The sequence below is a fragment of the Primulina eburnea genome, chromosome 11 (genome assembly GCF_022965805.1).
Source record: "Primulina eburnea isolate SZY01 chromosome 11, ASM2296580v1, whole genome shotgun sequence".
In the NCBI taxonomy this organism is placed as follows: domain Eukaryota; kingdom Viridiplantae; phylum Streptophyta; class Magnoliopsida; order Lamiales; family Gesneriaceae; genus Primulina; species Primulina eburnea.
The window spans coordinates 33,869,949-33,887,575 of NC_133111.1; the positions used below are offsets into that span (position 1 = coordinate 33,869,949).

General features: G+C 33.2%; 1 non-coding gene across 1 annotated transcript; it reads right to left on the reverse strand.

Moving 5' to 3' along the window:
- Positions 1 to 15,471: 15,471 nt before the first annotated feature.
- LOC140806485 (U1 spliceosomal RNA) lies at positions 15,472 to 15,631 on the reverse strand. The gene has a single exon (XR_012112557.1). It is a non-coding gene; the product is annotated as a U1 spliceosomal RNA (small nuclear RNA).
- Positions 15,632 to 17,627: the final 1,996 nt, after the last annotated feature.

The window sequence follows — 17,627 nt, forward strand, 5'->3', positions numbered from 1 at the left end:
CAATTGAAAAGTCTATTTCTGTTTAAGTCCAACATCGACTGCCAAATCAATCTCATAGGCCTGAACTTCTGTAACATTACGTTGGGAAAAGCCAACATGTGAACTGTCTCTTGAAGATGAAGCGGGTGATTATGATCTTCGATAAATTCAGTAACTTTATACTTACCATTGTCAAATGTCACTCCCAATCTTACTTTACAATTTGTTCGAGTCTCAGCCCGAGGATTGAGTGTCAAAGAATCTCTTTTGTCTTGTATACGAACGCCCTCCTTGCAACAAACATATTTATACGAAGTTACAAAGTCAGTGTTCTTGTTCTTATTAAAATAATGTTTCCTAACTACAAATCCAGTTTTTCAATCATATTCAACCCAATACTTCCAAGTCTCATCTAAGATGTCAAATTTCATATCAATCTTAGGTTTGAATTCAATATCTGAACCACAATCCATCAAGAAACTCTGCTGATCAATTAAATTTTTGTCTTTATACATGAACAATATTACAAAACAAATCTTGGCTAAACTGAGCGCTTCTAAAGATATGAACAAATCCAATTAACATATGCGTGAAAAATGGTGTGAAATAATTTTTAACATCTTATACAGTTTTAGTGTTTAAATAACAAATGAAACAATGTGAAATTGAGAGAATTTGACTCTGCGAATGATGGAGGATCCCAAGGAGAGGGACATGAAATTTAGGGAGTGTTTGTATGATAGGAAAGACAAGTGCCAGAAAACTAAGGAAATGTGGAGCTTACCTCTGCGACCCTATGGCTTCTGGACCTTCGAGCGGCACAATGCTCAGATTTTCTGGGATTCTCAAATTAGCCAAGTTCCAGGGCGCAGAGAAACAAAGTGAAATGGAGTGAAAAAAAGGGAAATTTTGGTTCATAGGGAAACGAAGTGAAATGGAGAAAAAAAAAGATGGAAATTTGGGCTCATTTTTTTCCAAGCCCGATTGGAAAAAAAAATAGATGCTACGTCGTTTGATCGCACAGTACACAGTGTTGTTGGACCATGCACAGCAGAGGATCTGGTCCCATACCTCAATAACTATAAAGTTGTGGATGATTTGAATTATCAATTACCAAACTTCTATTTATCATCAAATCTATCCACGACAAAAATTAATGATTTATAAGACAAATATTTTCATTTGTATGTAATTTAAGAAAAAATAATTCATAATAGTGATTCAATTTCAATCTAAAGATTGTTCAGCAAAGTAGTAATTACAATCACTTCCGGAGAGCTTCAAAATAAAATTTGTGCAATTGATGAAGCACGGGATACAACTCAGATCACACTAGATGTCTTTATTAGTTATCTTTGTAATTTTGAGATGAATATGGACTTAAAAAAGGACAAAAGTATGATTTCCAAGTTTCTTTGATTACTACAACGATCTTCTTCAATTGCCACAAGAAATCAATGAGTTTGACCTAATTGAAGACTCTAACTCATTAACCAAGAAGAAGTTTGGAGATTATTTGAAAAATATTAGAGAAAAAAAGAAAGTTTAACAATAATCTAAGTTCTCAGGTCTAACTTCTCCTAAAAAATCTCAAAGGTTTTAATTCATCCAATGAAACTTTCGACAGAAAAATAAGGTAAGAATGAATCTGATCCTAAGAAGTTTGATTGTGTGTAATGTAGAGAGTTCACTGATTTTGGACACTACGCGAATGAATACGTGAATAGATTTCGTAAAAATAAAAAATCAAATGTCTCCTTAGACAATGAGAAATCGGATGAAGAGCAAAAATCCAATAAATAAAAAAGTTACACTTCCCAATTGGACTCTTGGAAGTAAGATTTTGGTTGTAAGTCAATCCACTAGGTGTTTCCTTTGGTGTTGCAACACTTGGCTGGAACATCACTCAAAAATCAGTCTGCTTCAATGCTACAACTCTTTTAAATTCAAGTGATCAGGAAGATTTGGAATTGAGGACAAAGAAATCACCTTGGATGGTGTTTACAAATTGTATGAGGAGTAGTTGTATGTTGATCGGATCATGAGAAATAAATTGGACACAACTCTCTCAAAGGACAATACTGAGTTAGAGGATGATGTGGTCAAATTTGATATATTCCTAAGCAAGAAAGATTTGGAATTGTTCAAGATTAAGTGCAAACTTGAAACAACAACCCAAAATTTTGCTCAAGTTTAATACAAACACAACCAAGCTTAACATTATATTGATGATGAAAAAGGATAGTAAGGTTGGTCTAGGTTTCAACAACACTTTGTTTGAAGTTAGGAAATCATCAAAACCAACTGTACTTATGAGAGAAAGTAGTAACACGACAAGTACAACAATAGTCACTCCTACGGCCAAAATATTCAACTCAAAGAAGCAAGTTTCCACTCAGAAGCCGAAGAAAAGTATGCGCCATTTTTTGCCATTATTTTCACAAACCTGGTCATATCAAGCTGTATTGTTTTAAGCCAAGAAAAGACTACATATACTGGGAAGCCAGTCGGATTTTTTCCAAAGTGTCCCACAACACCTTCAACAAACGAACTTCGGCGAAGAAAAATTGGGTACATAAGGATGAAATTAATTGCCATGTTATATATAATTATCTGATAACTAACATTGCAGGTCTCTGATACTTTGATAGTAAAAGCTCTCGTCGCATGGTAGGTTCAGGAGAATATCTTACTGACTATGTCGAACAAAAGAGTGGAAGAGTGACCTATGAAGGTAGTGAAAAAGGAAGGATAATTGGAAAAAGAACATAGGATGTAGAAGGACTGGACTTCCCATGCTTCACAACATACTTCATGTCGAGGGACTTAATTCAAATCTACTAAGTATTAGTCAATTGTGTGATGATAACTTATGTTAAGTTTGATTAAAAAAAAGCACTTGTGAATTTTTGATATGGCTAACACTTGTGTCACGAGAGTTACAAGATCTGCAGATAATTGCTATCAATTATGAAAAGAACTTATAAGCTAACATACAAAAGCAAGTGAACTTGATCTATGACATCAAAAGTTGGGGCACTGCAAACTTCGGGAAATTGAAGAACCTTTTTAAGTATGATGTTGTACGAGGTATACAAAATTTATCATCAGCGTTAACATATGTTTGCGGAGCTTGTTAAAAGAAGAAGCAAACTTGGGTGCGGTACTTTAAGCTACTACATATGGATCTCATGGGTCCAATGGAAGTGAAAAGTTATGGAGGTAAAAAATATTCTTTCGTTTGTATCGATGATTTTTCACGGTTCACATAAGTAAGCTTTCTTAGGAAAAAATCAGACACTTTCATTGCTTTTAAAGTTAACTTGCAAAAATTACTAACCTGCATAACTTGAAGATAAGAAAAATCAGAACTGACCATGGTAACGAGTTTGAAAACTCTCTGCTTTCATCATTGTGTGATAAAAAGTGTATAACTCATGAGTTCTCTGCCCCAAATACTCCAAAAAAAATTGATATTGGCGAAAGTAAAAATCGTACCTTGCAAAATATGATTATGGTAATGCTGAGTTCAAAGAATATTTCAAATATGTTTTGAGCTGAGGCCTTAAACACTGCATGTCATATGGGAAAGATATCAAATCTTAAATATTTTCATGATTTTTTATACATATTTTATGTTTTAAATGATATAGATCAACTAGCAAAGTTTTATTCCAAGAGTGATAAATGTTTATTTCTTGGATACTCTACAAATACTCGTTTCTATCAGATGTTTAATTTAAGTACTAGGACAATTATGAAATCCATTAATGTTATATTCGATTATTTTGTTGACCACTCTTCCACTGCATTGTCACCGCAACACCACCGAATTTTTGAAATTCCAACGATCTAAGCTCGATGCAATCTTCGTATAGATATCTTGTGTGATCTATATTAGGAACAATGTTTCTGATAGTGGACTTGATTAGGAGATTAAAGAAAGTTTGTAGGGAAATACATGAAAAACTATCTCTGATTAAAATCCGGAATTGTTTGGTATGCAATACTTAGAACACAAAATTTAATATTCTATATGCCCTATGAATGATTTAAAATCATACAACACGTAAGAAAAGTTTTGAATGCCAAAATAAAAATTTTATAACTTTTTGCTGCTTCTTAGGTGCGAGAAAACGCTACTCTAACACAAACTTCTTTTTCTCTAATTGATTTATAGGATCCTTGAGTTTCAAGGATACATAAGAGACATTGATGAGGAGCTGTCCAATATAACTGTTCTGCTAAAGATTGCCCTGCCTTATTCAAAGGTAATCGAAAGATAGATTTTCCCTGGTCTGATCACATGTTGCCCCAGATGTTGGCGCCAGGGCCTCATCATCTGACTTCATACTGATCATTTCAGCACATCTCTAGACTCAGATTGATTTTTCCCTCAAAGAAATTGTCCAAACCAAACAGTTAATTGCTCATTATGAAACCCAAGTGGCAGAATATTTGATATGAATCTGGTCGGGCATGACGTGCTAATGGTTGGAAAGAAATTCAAAAAGGCACTACAAGGAGTGATGATCAAGGAAGAAGGGCTCGTGATGCATGGGAGTAGGTTTGGGGGTCAAAGAAACATTCTTCAAGCATCTTTTTGAACGACCGAGGCTACACGGACGTGTACAAGGACCTGTATACGGGGTTTGTGTCCCTTAAATTCGAGCATGAGAAATCCAGAGCCTATACGGACCCGAGCACGGACCTATACACGGGGTCCGTGTCCACTACTTTCGAGACGTGAAAATTACAGTGCCTACATGGACCTCCTTCCGGACCTGTACACGGGGTCCTTGTCCTTTACGACTAGGAGAGAAGATTTTTCCTAAATTAGAGTTTTAATTATTTTGGCAAGTATATTTGACATCTTTTTGATTTTGTATCAATATATGCACGAATTTTATTGATGGAAAAGACAATTAAGAGTTATTCATTGAGTTTAATCATATTAATTGAGTTTTTCTCTCAATTTCAAAGCTTGACTTTGTATACACCTTTGTGTGTTTCTCAAATCAAACTTATCAAAGTTTAGTACTTTGTGGAGTTTGTCGATTGTTCTTCACTCGGATTGTCAAAGACGAGTTCTTTGAAGGTTCGCTTGAATTTCAATTGTTTATCTTCGTTAATATTTATTGCTAGATTCGTTGTAATTTAGAGGTGAATATTACACCCTTACTTGTGTCAAAAAGATCGGGACAACACAACCGTTTCTTTGTTTCATCGAATCGAGGGCGTGACTCCGTTTTTGAGCATGTTTGCTTTTCGTGGTTGAAGGATCGCATCATTTGATCAGAGTTTTTGGTTCCCTTTGATTCAAGTAAGTTTATCCTTTTTACTTTCAGATCTGAGTTTATCTCTCGTTTGTTATCATATCTGTTTATCCTATCGTTCTTCGTCTTTCGTGAATCTTGCGAATCTCGAAAATTCTGATTTTTTTTCTTTTTCTCGAAAATTCTGATTGTTTTTTCTTTTTTTCGAGTTTGCACAGCCATCATCTTGTGCAATTCCAAAAAAAAAAGTACCAAAATTCCGAAATTTTGCCGTATATTGATTTTTGTATTTTGTTCTATTCTCTTGTGGGAGTCATATTCAAGTGTCTCTCACAATAAATAAAAAAAAATCATTGTGCTATTATCTAGCATTTTATCTTGTTCCTTTTTGTGAGCCATATTCAAGCGTCTCTCACAATAAAAAAATATCATTGTGCTATTATCTAGCATTTTAACTTGTTCCTTTTTGTGAGTAATATTCAAGTGACAATCACAATCAAAAAAAAATATTTCAAATTTCTTGTTCTACGCAGTCCGTGTAAGTCAGTTTGCAAGTGTCGTGAAGTTTGAACTTGTGAGTTTGATGCACACAAACTACAAAGCCTGAAAAAGTACCCTACGAAAGAACTCTCAAAAATCGAGTGAAATACTTGAGTGTGAGCGTTTATTTCTTGGAGTGACGTGATGTATTTGTAGTGAGGACAAAAAAAAAGAAAAAAATAACTCGAGTGAATATTCATTGGAGTGACCAGTGAGGATTTGTGGTGAGGAAATTTATTCTTTATTGTTTTATACTAACCTTTTCTTGCAGGTATAATGTTGACGAACAGTCAATTTCAATCAATGTTAGGAGGGTTGGATAGAATTTTGGAGAAAGAATTTAAGCATCTACGTGAAAAGTATAGGCGGTGTGAAGGAGAGGAGATGTATGATATGCATGTTGATGAGAATAGGCGAGATAGTAGATTTGGGGGGAATAGAGTGTTGCATGTGGATCGTTATGATGATAGGCGAAGTGATGAGATGAAAAGGGTGATGAGGAAGCAATTTTGTTCCAAATCACAATGATGGGAGAGGTGGTAGGAGCGATGAACATGGCTTGTATGATAATTTGTTGTCATCCACCTGGCGGCCCAACAGAAACGACAAAATCATGGGAAGGTCAATGGTTGAGTCGAGGCATGAAGCTACAAGGCATGAACATCGATGTACATCTAAAACTTCTAATCATCATACTCTTGATATTATATGTTGTTGGTGTTTAGCCGTTGGGCATGATATCAACCAATGTCCACGTGAGAAGGTGACCGTAGTAGAATCACCAATGGAGCCTAAATCTCAAATGGAGATTGATGTTGCGGTTGAGCTTGAGTCTCAAGTGGAAGTTGTGGTTGTTGTTGAATCTCAATCTAAAGTTGAGGTTGAGGAGAGTGAGTTACATGTTGAACGATATACAGCGGAGAATGAATCATTAGGTGGGGAAGAAATGCTTAATTTGTCTATTTTGGAGGAAGAGAGTAGGCAAGGAGAAGCTATTGTACATAAATTTCTTAATGAACTAAATGTTTCATTGTTTCAATTGAATCAAAATGTCCTTGAGGATCAATTGTAATTTATTCGTGAATTGAGTGAAAATAAATGTGAAATGGCCGAAAGAAAGAGTGAACAAAAGAGTGAAATGACCATAGAAAAGAAAAAAAGAGAGAAAAGAAAAAGAAAAGAGGCCAAAGAAGAAGAAAAAGAAAAGAAAAATAAATTAAAGGCCCAAAAGAGTGAAAAGAGAGGTGAAGAGTTGCTTATTCTTGCATAAACCATATCAAGTACCTAGGTACAAAGTGGTTTATTCTCATTGTGATGATATAGCCGATTCAATCTCGAGCCTTGTTACTTCTTCTTTGTAGGAATTTGATGAAGTCGTGATGAGGAGGCGAGACAGTGTTATTGGTGTGAGAATGCAATGGGATGATCCATATGAATTTCGAACTAATAAAAGTGATGTAAGGTTAGTTGCCAACGCAACAACCATGAGGTATGACTTTCGTCCTTATCTTAATTCGTTGTTGTGTTGTATTCAAGAATTTGGAGTGAGTGTCAAAAATGTGATGTCCAAAGGGTCTAACTCTGAATTAGCGCTTTCGTCGAGGAGTCATGGAGGTGAGAGTGGTGTGGCATTGATTGAGTTAATTTCAAATGTTACTGATTTTGATTTCTCAAAAGCTTTCAAATTGATAAAACTTAGTCTTAGACATGAATTGTATGCATTATGCTTAAATCATCATGAGGTGTTAAATGATTACATGGATAGTACATTTAGTATGTTCTATTTGCATGATTTATATTTGTGTTGGCATGGTGTTGAGAGATTGATAGTTGGGTATCATAATTGTTTCATTCATGATGAATATATGTTTAAAGAGATTAAATTTGACATTTTATATTCATTGCATGAGTTACGTACTAGTGGAGCATACTGTTGCTATTTTATCATCGACATAATCCATGATTATATGTGTCGGTTGCCTATGAAGAGGAAAAGATCGGCAACGATTCTGGCTATTTTAAAATATGGTATTTATTTTATTTAAGAAAAGGATGAAGTATTTTAAATAATTTAATTAATTTTAGTAATTTAAGAGCCTAATTAAATTATTTAAATGATTAATTGATTTTAAATTTTTAGAGTTGTAGCATTTGTGCATATTATTTAAATTTAAAATTTATAGTGGGGTTAATATGAGTTTTATTTTAAAGTAGTATGTTAAATATTTTTAAATATATTTTAATCATGTTCCACTCATATACACACATGTTTCAAATTCTTTTATATATATATATATATATATCAAATCATGCAAGCACACACACTTTGACTCACACACACACTCACACCTTTACACATACATATACACGCATATCCTATACTCACAACAAAACAAAACACACTCTATTCTTTATAACCACACACGTACAACATATACACACCAAACTTATAATTTGTCTTCTTTGACTAAAGAAGAGTTTCAAAAATATTTCTTTGACAAAAAGGGAATAGAAGAATTATTGAAGTTCTCTCCTCCTTTCCCTTCAACGACATCTATTCTCTGAAATTTTCCAGCATCATTTCATGTAGTTTATTCAAGAAAATCGAGCCACGTTGCTCCCGGATCGTCTCCCGTATCGTCTCCGCTTCGGTATCGTCGTTACGATATTTTTAAATATCAAAAGGCACGTATAATCTGTTCTTGCTGCATCGATCATGTCATATTATGTGTTGAGTTGTTTTTAAGCATAAAAATGTATATATGATGTAGAAGTTTGAGCAAGAAATGTATTAAATATGTTTTGAACAAATTTTAGATCCGAAAACTCATGTTTTGATATTCTTTCGAAAACTGCAATTTTTCGGTATATATTTTGAGAAAACTTTTAATTACAAAAACGTAGATCTTTTCAATACGTTCGATTTGATATAAAATTCAAGTTATTTGGATTAAAAACGAGTGAGTTATGGTGTTTTTAGTATGACTGCTATTTTTATATCGAAAACTCATGTTTCGCTGTTCTTTCGAAAACTGCGATTTTTCGGTATATATTTTAAGAAAACCTTTTATTACAAAAACGTAGATCTTTTCGATACGTTCGATTTGATATAAAATTCGAGTTATTTGGATTAAAAACGAGTGAGTTATGGTGTTTTTAGTATGACTGCTCAAATCGTGTTTCAAGAAAGTTATGAATTTTAATATGTTCTTGAAGTTTTTATGTTGCAGGCTTTGTTGGGGATCGACGGGTGATCGTTGCTGCATATAAGAAAGTTAGTAATGATGTTTAGAGTATTTTTGAGGTTTTGATTCATGTCGTTAAGAGCTTGAATTATTAAGATGTCGTAAGAAATAAACTTTAATATAAATGACAATATTTTGGGTCGTATGAATTGTAGGGTGATTATAAAAGTTTAGTTCATTGTTATGGTGTCCTAGAATAGGTCTCATAGTGATGAATCTTGATGCCTTATGTGTTAATTGGGAGAATAGACATGTCGCAAAATTTTCATAAAATAATTCGTCGAACAGAGCGAACACGGACCCGGACACGGAGGTAGGCACGGTGTCCGTGCCTTCTTATTTCATCACAACAATTTTTAAGCGCACGGACACGGACCATGAGACGGACCTAGGGACGGGGTCCGTGTACCTTCAGATTTTAGGTATATTCTTTTATTATTTAAGGTTTGATTTGAGGTTTTATACCATGGTTTAATATGATGTTTTACAGGGTTATGTCATGGGAAATTATAAAATGTTCTAAGAATTTATTTAGCTTGAGATTAAGCATGACATTTACGTTTAAGTTGTACAAGTTAAGTTTATGTATTCATAGTAGTATGTTGCAGCAACGACCCGATTGACATTCAACGAATCCCTCAATGCAAAGTAAGTATGTATGACGTGCAAAGAAAATATTTGAAGTTTTTGAGGTATGCTAAATGTCTTGTGACCAAAAGTGAATGGGTTTGGAAGTCGGTGAACGTGGCCGAGGACCTCTCCACCCCGTTAAATTATGAACGGGTTTGAAGTTAGGATTGGAAAGCGTTAAATTATGAACGGAGACCAATCCGCCCGTTAAATTATGAACGGGTTAGATCGTGGTTGTGAAGCGTTAAATTATGAACGTGGATCAACTGGCCTGTTAAATTATGAACAGGGATCTCATGTATGTGGCAGTGGATACGTCCCTGTCAGCCCAGTATTGTGGTTTGTCTGATCAGATATTTATTATGTTATGGGTCACTTGCTTTGAAACATCCTCTACGAAAAATGATGAAGTTAAGTATGTTGAAGTATGAAATCATGTTTAAAGAAAAGTTTATGTGATGGACACGTCATATTATGTATGCATGTATGTTCAAAGTTTATGCAAAGTTCAAGTTTATGAAAGTTCAAGTTATTATGCAAGTTCAAGTTTCAAAGTATGTATGTTCAAGTTCAAAGAAGTTTATGAGAGTTCAAAGTTATTATGAAAGTTAAGTTTATTAAGAGTTCAAGTTTATTACGCAAAGTTTAAGTTTCAAGTATATATGTTATATTTTGAAGTTGTATGTGGTTTTATTATGTAATACTCGTTATTCCCAGTTTATACGTGTTGAGTCTTTAGACTCACTAGACTTGATCGATGCAGGTGAGTATGTTGATGAGGAGACAGGAGGTGGCGACCAAGGGGCAGGCTTGGACTGAGCGGAAGGCTAAACCCGAGGACCCCTATGTTTATGTTTTATGAAAACTTTAAAAATATTATGTTTTTATGTTGGTTGTGAGATAATTTGGAATAAGTACTTTGTTGGAAAATTTGAGTATGGGATGTTGATTTTAAATATTATTATGTTGAATGATAAGTAACGACTGTATGAATTTTATGTTTAAGAAAATTTTTAATTTGTCCGCAAATTTTGAAAAGTAGTAAAAGTACGGTTCGTTACAGCATTGGGTATCGGGAAAGGGCATCTAGGCTTGATTCTTATGTGTTGCATCAATTATGTCTTATTCCTAGTGAACTATGGTCGTACACATGTATGGATATTATTTTAGTATTGAATAGGTCTAAGAAGGGGAGGAATTTAATTTTCGTGATGCTTAATGAGATTTTGTTAATGTCATTTTATGTCATGTATTATTTATCGTATGGAGCAATATATGAATACATAGGGAAGGCGACCGTGAAGTTGGGAATTCCAGTAATGATGAAGCGAGCACCTGATAATGTCTACAAACTTGAGTTGAAAGGTAAGCATGTTGATAATTTAATTCTTTTTACTAACTTGCTTCATTTTTGCATAGATAGACAAGATTTGAGGACAAATCTTTTTGAAGAAGGAGAGTATGATATGAATCTGGCCGGAAATGACGTGCTAATGGTTGGAAATAAATTCAAAGAGGCACTACAAGGAGTGATGATCAAGGAAGAAGAGCTCGTGATGCATGGGAGTAGGTTTGAGGGCCAAAGGAACATTCTTCAAGCATCTTTTTGAATGACCGAGGATACACGGACGTGTACACGGGGTCCGTGTCCCTTACATTCGAGCATGAGAAATCCAGGGCCTACACGGACCTGTACACGGGGTCCGTGTCCACTACTTTCAAGACGTGAAAATTACAGTGCCTACACGGACCCCCTTCCGGACCTGTACATGGGGTGTTAGAGTAGATGCCCTGCAAGCCAACGGTTGGCTAGGGAATTATTTGACTCAAGTGAAATAAACAATCTTTATTTTAATATAATTTAACTTTTAATGGTTTCGTGATACTTTATCTGTATACCCATGCAATCAATATAGATAAAGTCCTTGATTATGCTTTAATACAAATGAATCGTAATTCGATGTTGAAACTCATTAGTAAACTGCTGCATATTCTAAATTCGTTCCTAGTCGATTCAGCCTCCTAAAACATGGATAAAGGTCGCTTGAACTCGAGACTAGCATATGTGATGTTGTGTACTGCATTTTTTGGTAAGAGCATGGAGATGTCCAAACATGCATATGGGTAGTCATATGATGATTATACTGAACAATCATCCATCGGACTTTCCAATTGGTTATCATTCATCGAGAGGATAAGTATGTGGTTATGATTGTACACCATTCGTCCTTACGACCCGGGACAACACTGAGGCTCTATATTCTAGGGGTGTTCTTTGACTCGTTTACCGGCTCTAGGAAAGTCATCAGGTGGCGAGGGTGGGTACAGTTGCGACACATATAGGAGTCAGTGCATTGTAGTCGGGGATTCACCGCTCACCTACGGGTGTGGATATCATGTGTGATCTGATGAAATAATAGTGCATGAAATCTCTGGCCAGAGCATGAGATGTACGTTAGAGAAGGAGTTCTCAAATAGTACACGCGATGCCACTATTACAGTTATCACATAGTTATCGAATTAATATGCAACCCTCGATGAACCAATTATTGCAGATTTGATCGGGATATATGTGATAAAGGGACCTTACTGTACGTTCAAAATCGACTGGTTCTTGCAGGCACTATCAGCTATACCTAGGGGATCATGGGGCGATGCTACTAGACGCTCTTACCATGATCCGATGGGTGCAATCAGAAATCAATTCTGACATTCTTGATCAAGTTGATGATGAAAAAAATGGGGCTAACTAGGGTAAGCCCGAATAAAGGATTATGTCCTGAATCACAAAGAGTTGTGAACCCACGGCTAGCTGTATCCCTGAACCATTGAGGGTCACACAAGCACTGGATCGTTTGTTCCCGTTGAGAGAATAAATTCAAGGAGCTGAATTTATGTCATGATATAGTAAATTCAAGGAGTTAAATTTATTATAATTAAATTTTGAGAAAATAAATTCAAGTAGTTGAATTTATGAGATAGTAAATTCAAGAAGTTGAATTTATGAAATTTGGCGAGAATAAATTCAAGGAGTTGAATTTATAAATTTGATAATTTAATTTATTAAACTAAAAGGTTGAGTTTATTCAATATTAAATTTTGGAGGTGATAAAATTCAAAGAGTTGAATTTATAATAATGAATTCAAATGTTGAATTTATAATGGATTTAATTTATTAAACTCAAGAGTTGAGTTTATTATATATTAAATTAAATATGATGGGAGGTATGTTTAATGGGCTTGTAGGACTACAAGTCCAACATATTAAATGATTAAAGTTCTTAATGGACTTTAATATAATTAATTAAACTAGTTTAACTTGTCCATTTAATTAACAAAGCACATTGGATTTAATTAAGTAACCTAAATCCATAATTATGGAATTTAGGTTAAGGTTATTGTTTTTTTAATACATAAATAAAAAAAAGACCTAGCCTCCAACAATACTAATTGCGATGGCCGAGAATCACAATTCAAAAATTCCTCCAAATATTTTTTCCATTTTTCAAGAAAAGAGATTTGAGTCTCTCTCAAATTTTAAATCTCCAACGTAAAACTTCTTCTAATTTTTTTTAGTACGAATTAGAAGAGGAACAAATCATCTAGTCGTGGACCTGATTAGAAGAAAGGAGTCCTTGAAGAAAGTTCGTAGGAAAATCATCAAGAGCTATCGCCGCTAACCCAGGAATAGTTGGAGCCGTGTGAATCGTCACCAAAGGTATATTATTACACTCCCTATGAATGTTTAATGATAAAATCATACGAGCGCCCAAAGCAAAACATATTTTGATTGTCAAAATAAATAAAAATTTGAAAACTTCCGTTGCATTTGGGCGTATAGAAAACTGGGATCCAACACGGGGTCCGTGTCCTTTACGACTTGGAGAGAATATTTTTCCTAAATTAGAGTTTTAATTATTTGGCAAGTAGATTTGATATATTTTTGATTTTGTAGCAATATATGCACGAATTTTATTGATGGAAAAGACAATTAAGAATTATTCATTGAGTTTAATCATATTAATTGAGTTTTTCTCTCAATTTCAAAGCTTGACTTTGTTTACACCTTTGTGTGTTTCTCAAATCAAACTTATCAAAGTTTAATACTTTGTGGCGTTGTCGATTGTTTTTCACTCGTATTGTCAAAGACGAGTTCTTTGAAGGTTCGCTTGAATTTCAATTGTTTATCTTCGTTAATATTTATTGCTAGATTCGTTGTAATTTAGAGGTGAACATTACATCATTACTTGTGTCAAAAAGATCTGGACAACACAACCGTTTTTTTGTTTAATCGAATCGAGGGCGTGACTCCGTTTTTGAGCGCGTTTGCTTTTCGTGGTCGAAGGATCGCATCAATATTGCCTCCTTTTGGATTTTGTTGTCCATTCTGGACAAAAAGATTGAGATTGGAGTGGTGCAAAAACTTCGGAAGGAGGACCATTAGGACCATCAGGAACAAAAGAAAGTGATAACACTAAAGAAGAAGTTGCTAACACTAAGAGCAATCAGTAATTATATTTTCTCTGCTCTTAAGTTTGTTTAGTTTTAAGTAATTTTTATGTTTCTTAAGTTCTTGTTAATTCATTGGATGTTAAGTTGTTTTTAATGTTATGCTCTGATTTAGTAGTAAGTGATAAATGTTTTTGTCCCCGTGTTGTAACACTGAAAATAACATCCAAGCTGACATGATCAAATTCAGGGGGAGATATGTTTTCAAATTCAGGAGATGTTAAATGGAGTTTCATTAATATACGTAAACTTGTTTGTGCTTATTTTTCCAGGAAAACAAAAAAAGTGGAGATCGAAAGGAAAGGAAACGTGATTTTCATTGCAAGACACAATTCCTTAAAATCATTTCTTTCTTTTTAAATGAGATTGTACGTTAAAGATTGTCTTTCTGGAATATGGAGTTTCATAAACTCTAGATTTGATATCTAATACTAAAAAGAGTTTGTTTCCTAAAGAATATTACTTTTCTTATCTTTTAGAAATCTATTCAAGGAATCTTATTAAGATTGACACAAGTCTCTATATATTGAAGAATAGTTGTTGCACAATAAACGAGCGAGATACGAGAAAATAGGGATAAAGTTCTGGATAATTTTCTGAAGAACTCGCAAAGACAAAACATCGATATTTCACTTCGATGTAATGACGTGTTGGAGACACTTGAAGATAACAACCGTACATAGTGTTGATTGAAGAATTCTTTTGTTCCAAATTTTGGCTATACTGATTTGCATTCTTGTGTTTTGGTTATTTATATTTTAGGATGCGATTTACTTCTTTTAACTTGTCAACGAAAATATTTTTTTCATTTATTGACTGGTATTAATTTTGTAAACTCAATTTCTTTTCTAGTTATTATTTTTCTTTGAGATATCGCACAAGTGTGTTCACTTGTTCATAATTATCTTTGTGATATTTCTAATCAAGTTATTTATCTGTGTTATATTATTATGTTGTATGTTGTCACCATATGTTACAACATTCGAGACAACACTTATATTTGATACACGCAATCTTTATTATTATGTTAAAAAAATTATTTAACTAATAAGGCGGGAATCAAGAGTAGTCTCCGCACGATTCTACGACTGTCATAAAACGAAGAATTCAATGGTTTGGTTAATTTGAAAAAATAGAAAATTATGCGGGGTCTAACTAATTTTTAAATATATTTTGGTATAAATGGAATTTTCTCACTATAATTTCATTTTGGTTTCCTGGGAAATTTGAAAATGAAAAAATGGAAAGAATAAAAAAAAAGAGAAAACTACAAAATAATTCACTAGTTTTGGTAGAGGCCGCGCGAACGCAGGCCCCCTCTATCACAAATTATGATGTAGGTTCGACCATTTAAGCCGACCTCAGGCAGACACCCCTCCCGAGTGCAATGGAGGTCGCCAACCTAGGCCATGGACCTTGTTGATCATCCATCGACCCCATCCAGGTAAGTATGTAATACGGGGCACGACCATTGGTTTATATACAAATATGTTATTTCTTAACTATGTTCATCAGCGATGTGGGATACTTCTTAAATCCTGCTTAGATCAATGCAAGAAAATGTAATGATAACTCCAAAACATGCATGTATCCTTCAGTTCTCCAAAAGTTCAACTTCAAGGCCATCCAATTTTAGTCTTATTGTCCTCTTTAAGAGGTCCTAAAATCAGAGACAATATAAGTTCGGGTCGACCGATCTCCGTTTCATGGAAATCGAACCGTCAATTTTTTTTGATTCGTATGGAGTTCAAAAAATTGTGTATTATTAGGGAAATTTGATTTTTTTCTTCGAAATGTGAAAAATAATAAACTTATTGCATACGATATTTTTAATTAGATTTGTGGTTTTTATTCAACTCTCCGATTCAGTTGTTTTAGTTTCCATCGTAAAATAATAAGTACTCTTAAATATACCAAAACATGAACATTCAAGTGTTCCATAATCTGCGTATTTACACTCGGCGTAAATCGTGCGGCTCGGCACATCGATTCTTATGAACTTAGGTTTAACATATCACGAAAGGCATTCTAATCGTCCCTGTGATTTACTAAAATTCATAAATTTAATGGAATTTTATTTTTAAAAAAAGTCACACTTTTCTCATACATTTTGAATCAGCTGGATGAGCTCCTACGGTATGTATTTACAAGGAAAAACTCTATTGAAATGGTGCCGATAGTAATCTTTATTTTTGTTGTACAAAATTTATAATATTAGTTATTTTTTAGGTAAGTTTGTTAATAGTTCTTGAATAATTATGATTAAATTTGTCAATATCATTAAATATAAAAAAAACTTGAAAATATTTTTTAAAAATATACCCATTATAATAATTATTGCTCTTATTTCATCTTAACTTTAAAGAAACAAATATATTAAAGCAAAATTTGCAAATGCTTAACAAAAGTGATTATTAAATATATTTTTTTATAAAGTTGCACAACTTTGTAAAGAGAAAGTTCATAATATATTTTTTAACCATTTGCAAACATCTATCGTTTCCTTTGTATATATATATTGTTTTCTAAAAAAAAAACTTGATATTAAACACCATATATATATATATATATATATATATATATATATATATATATATATATATATATATATTAATCAATCTAAAGTTTAATATATGTTTAGATAAAATGATCAGAGTATCTTCAAATTTATAAAAATAATTTGGTTTTGATGAGTTCTGATCCTTGTTTTAGTTCTGTGTTCAACTTTAGGTGAATTAAGATATATATTAAGCTTTGTTAAATGCGTACCCTTGCTTTCATTAAATTGTTAAAACTAAAAAATCAACCATACCATAAATTTCGGTTTTTATGATACGGTTTAAACGATTTTTCGGTCGGTTCCATTTTTGTTTGTGACCGTTTCGGTTTTACGGTAGGTTTTCGGTTTTCAATTTAAAAAATTGTAACAACTGAAACGACTGTTTTATATAATAATAAATAATAAAATAGTCCAAAAAAAATATGTAGGTTTTTTGCCTCTTTTTTTTTTTAATATATTTTCACACCTCCAAGCCACGCGTCTCAAGGTGTTTCCTAATTCTTAAGCACTTGTTTCTATTCGAAACATTTATGTGATGATGTTGACTTGATGAAGCATATTAAGAGCATGTTTTGTAAGATAAATTACTTGATTGATGTTTGATTATGGATTATGATCTTTATTATATATTTTTTTAAATTGTTTATTTTATTTTATTATGAAAACTTTGACATTTCTAGATATTTTAAAAGAGTATTGAAGTTTTGACATGTAATAATTCAATAATCCTTCTAATTATTTCAAATTATCAGATAATTAATTTCAGGTTCTTATATCATTAGTAAAATATACAACTTGATATATAACTAAATTTATTTCACACACCATATTGTAAATAAATTGAATCATACCGAAATAAAGTAGTTTGGTTTCGGATTAATAATTTAA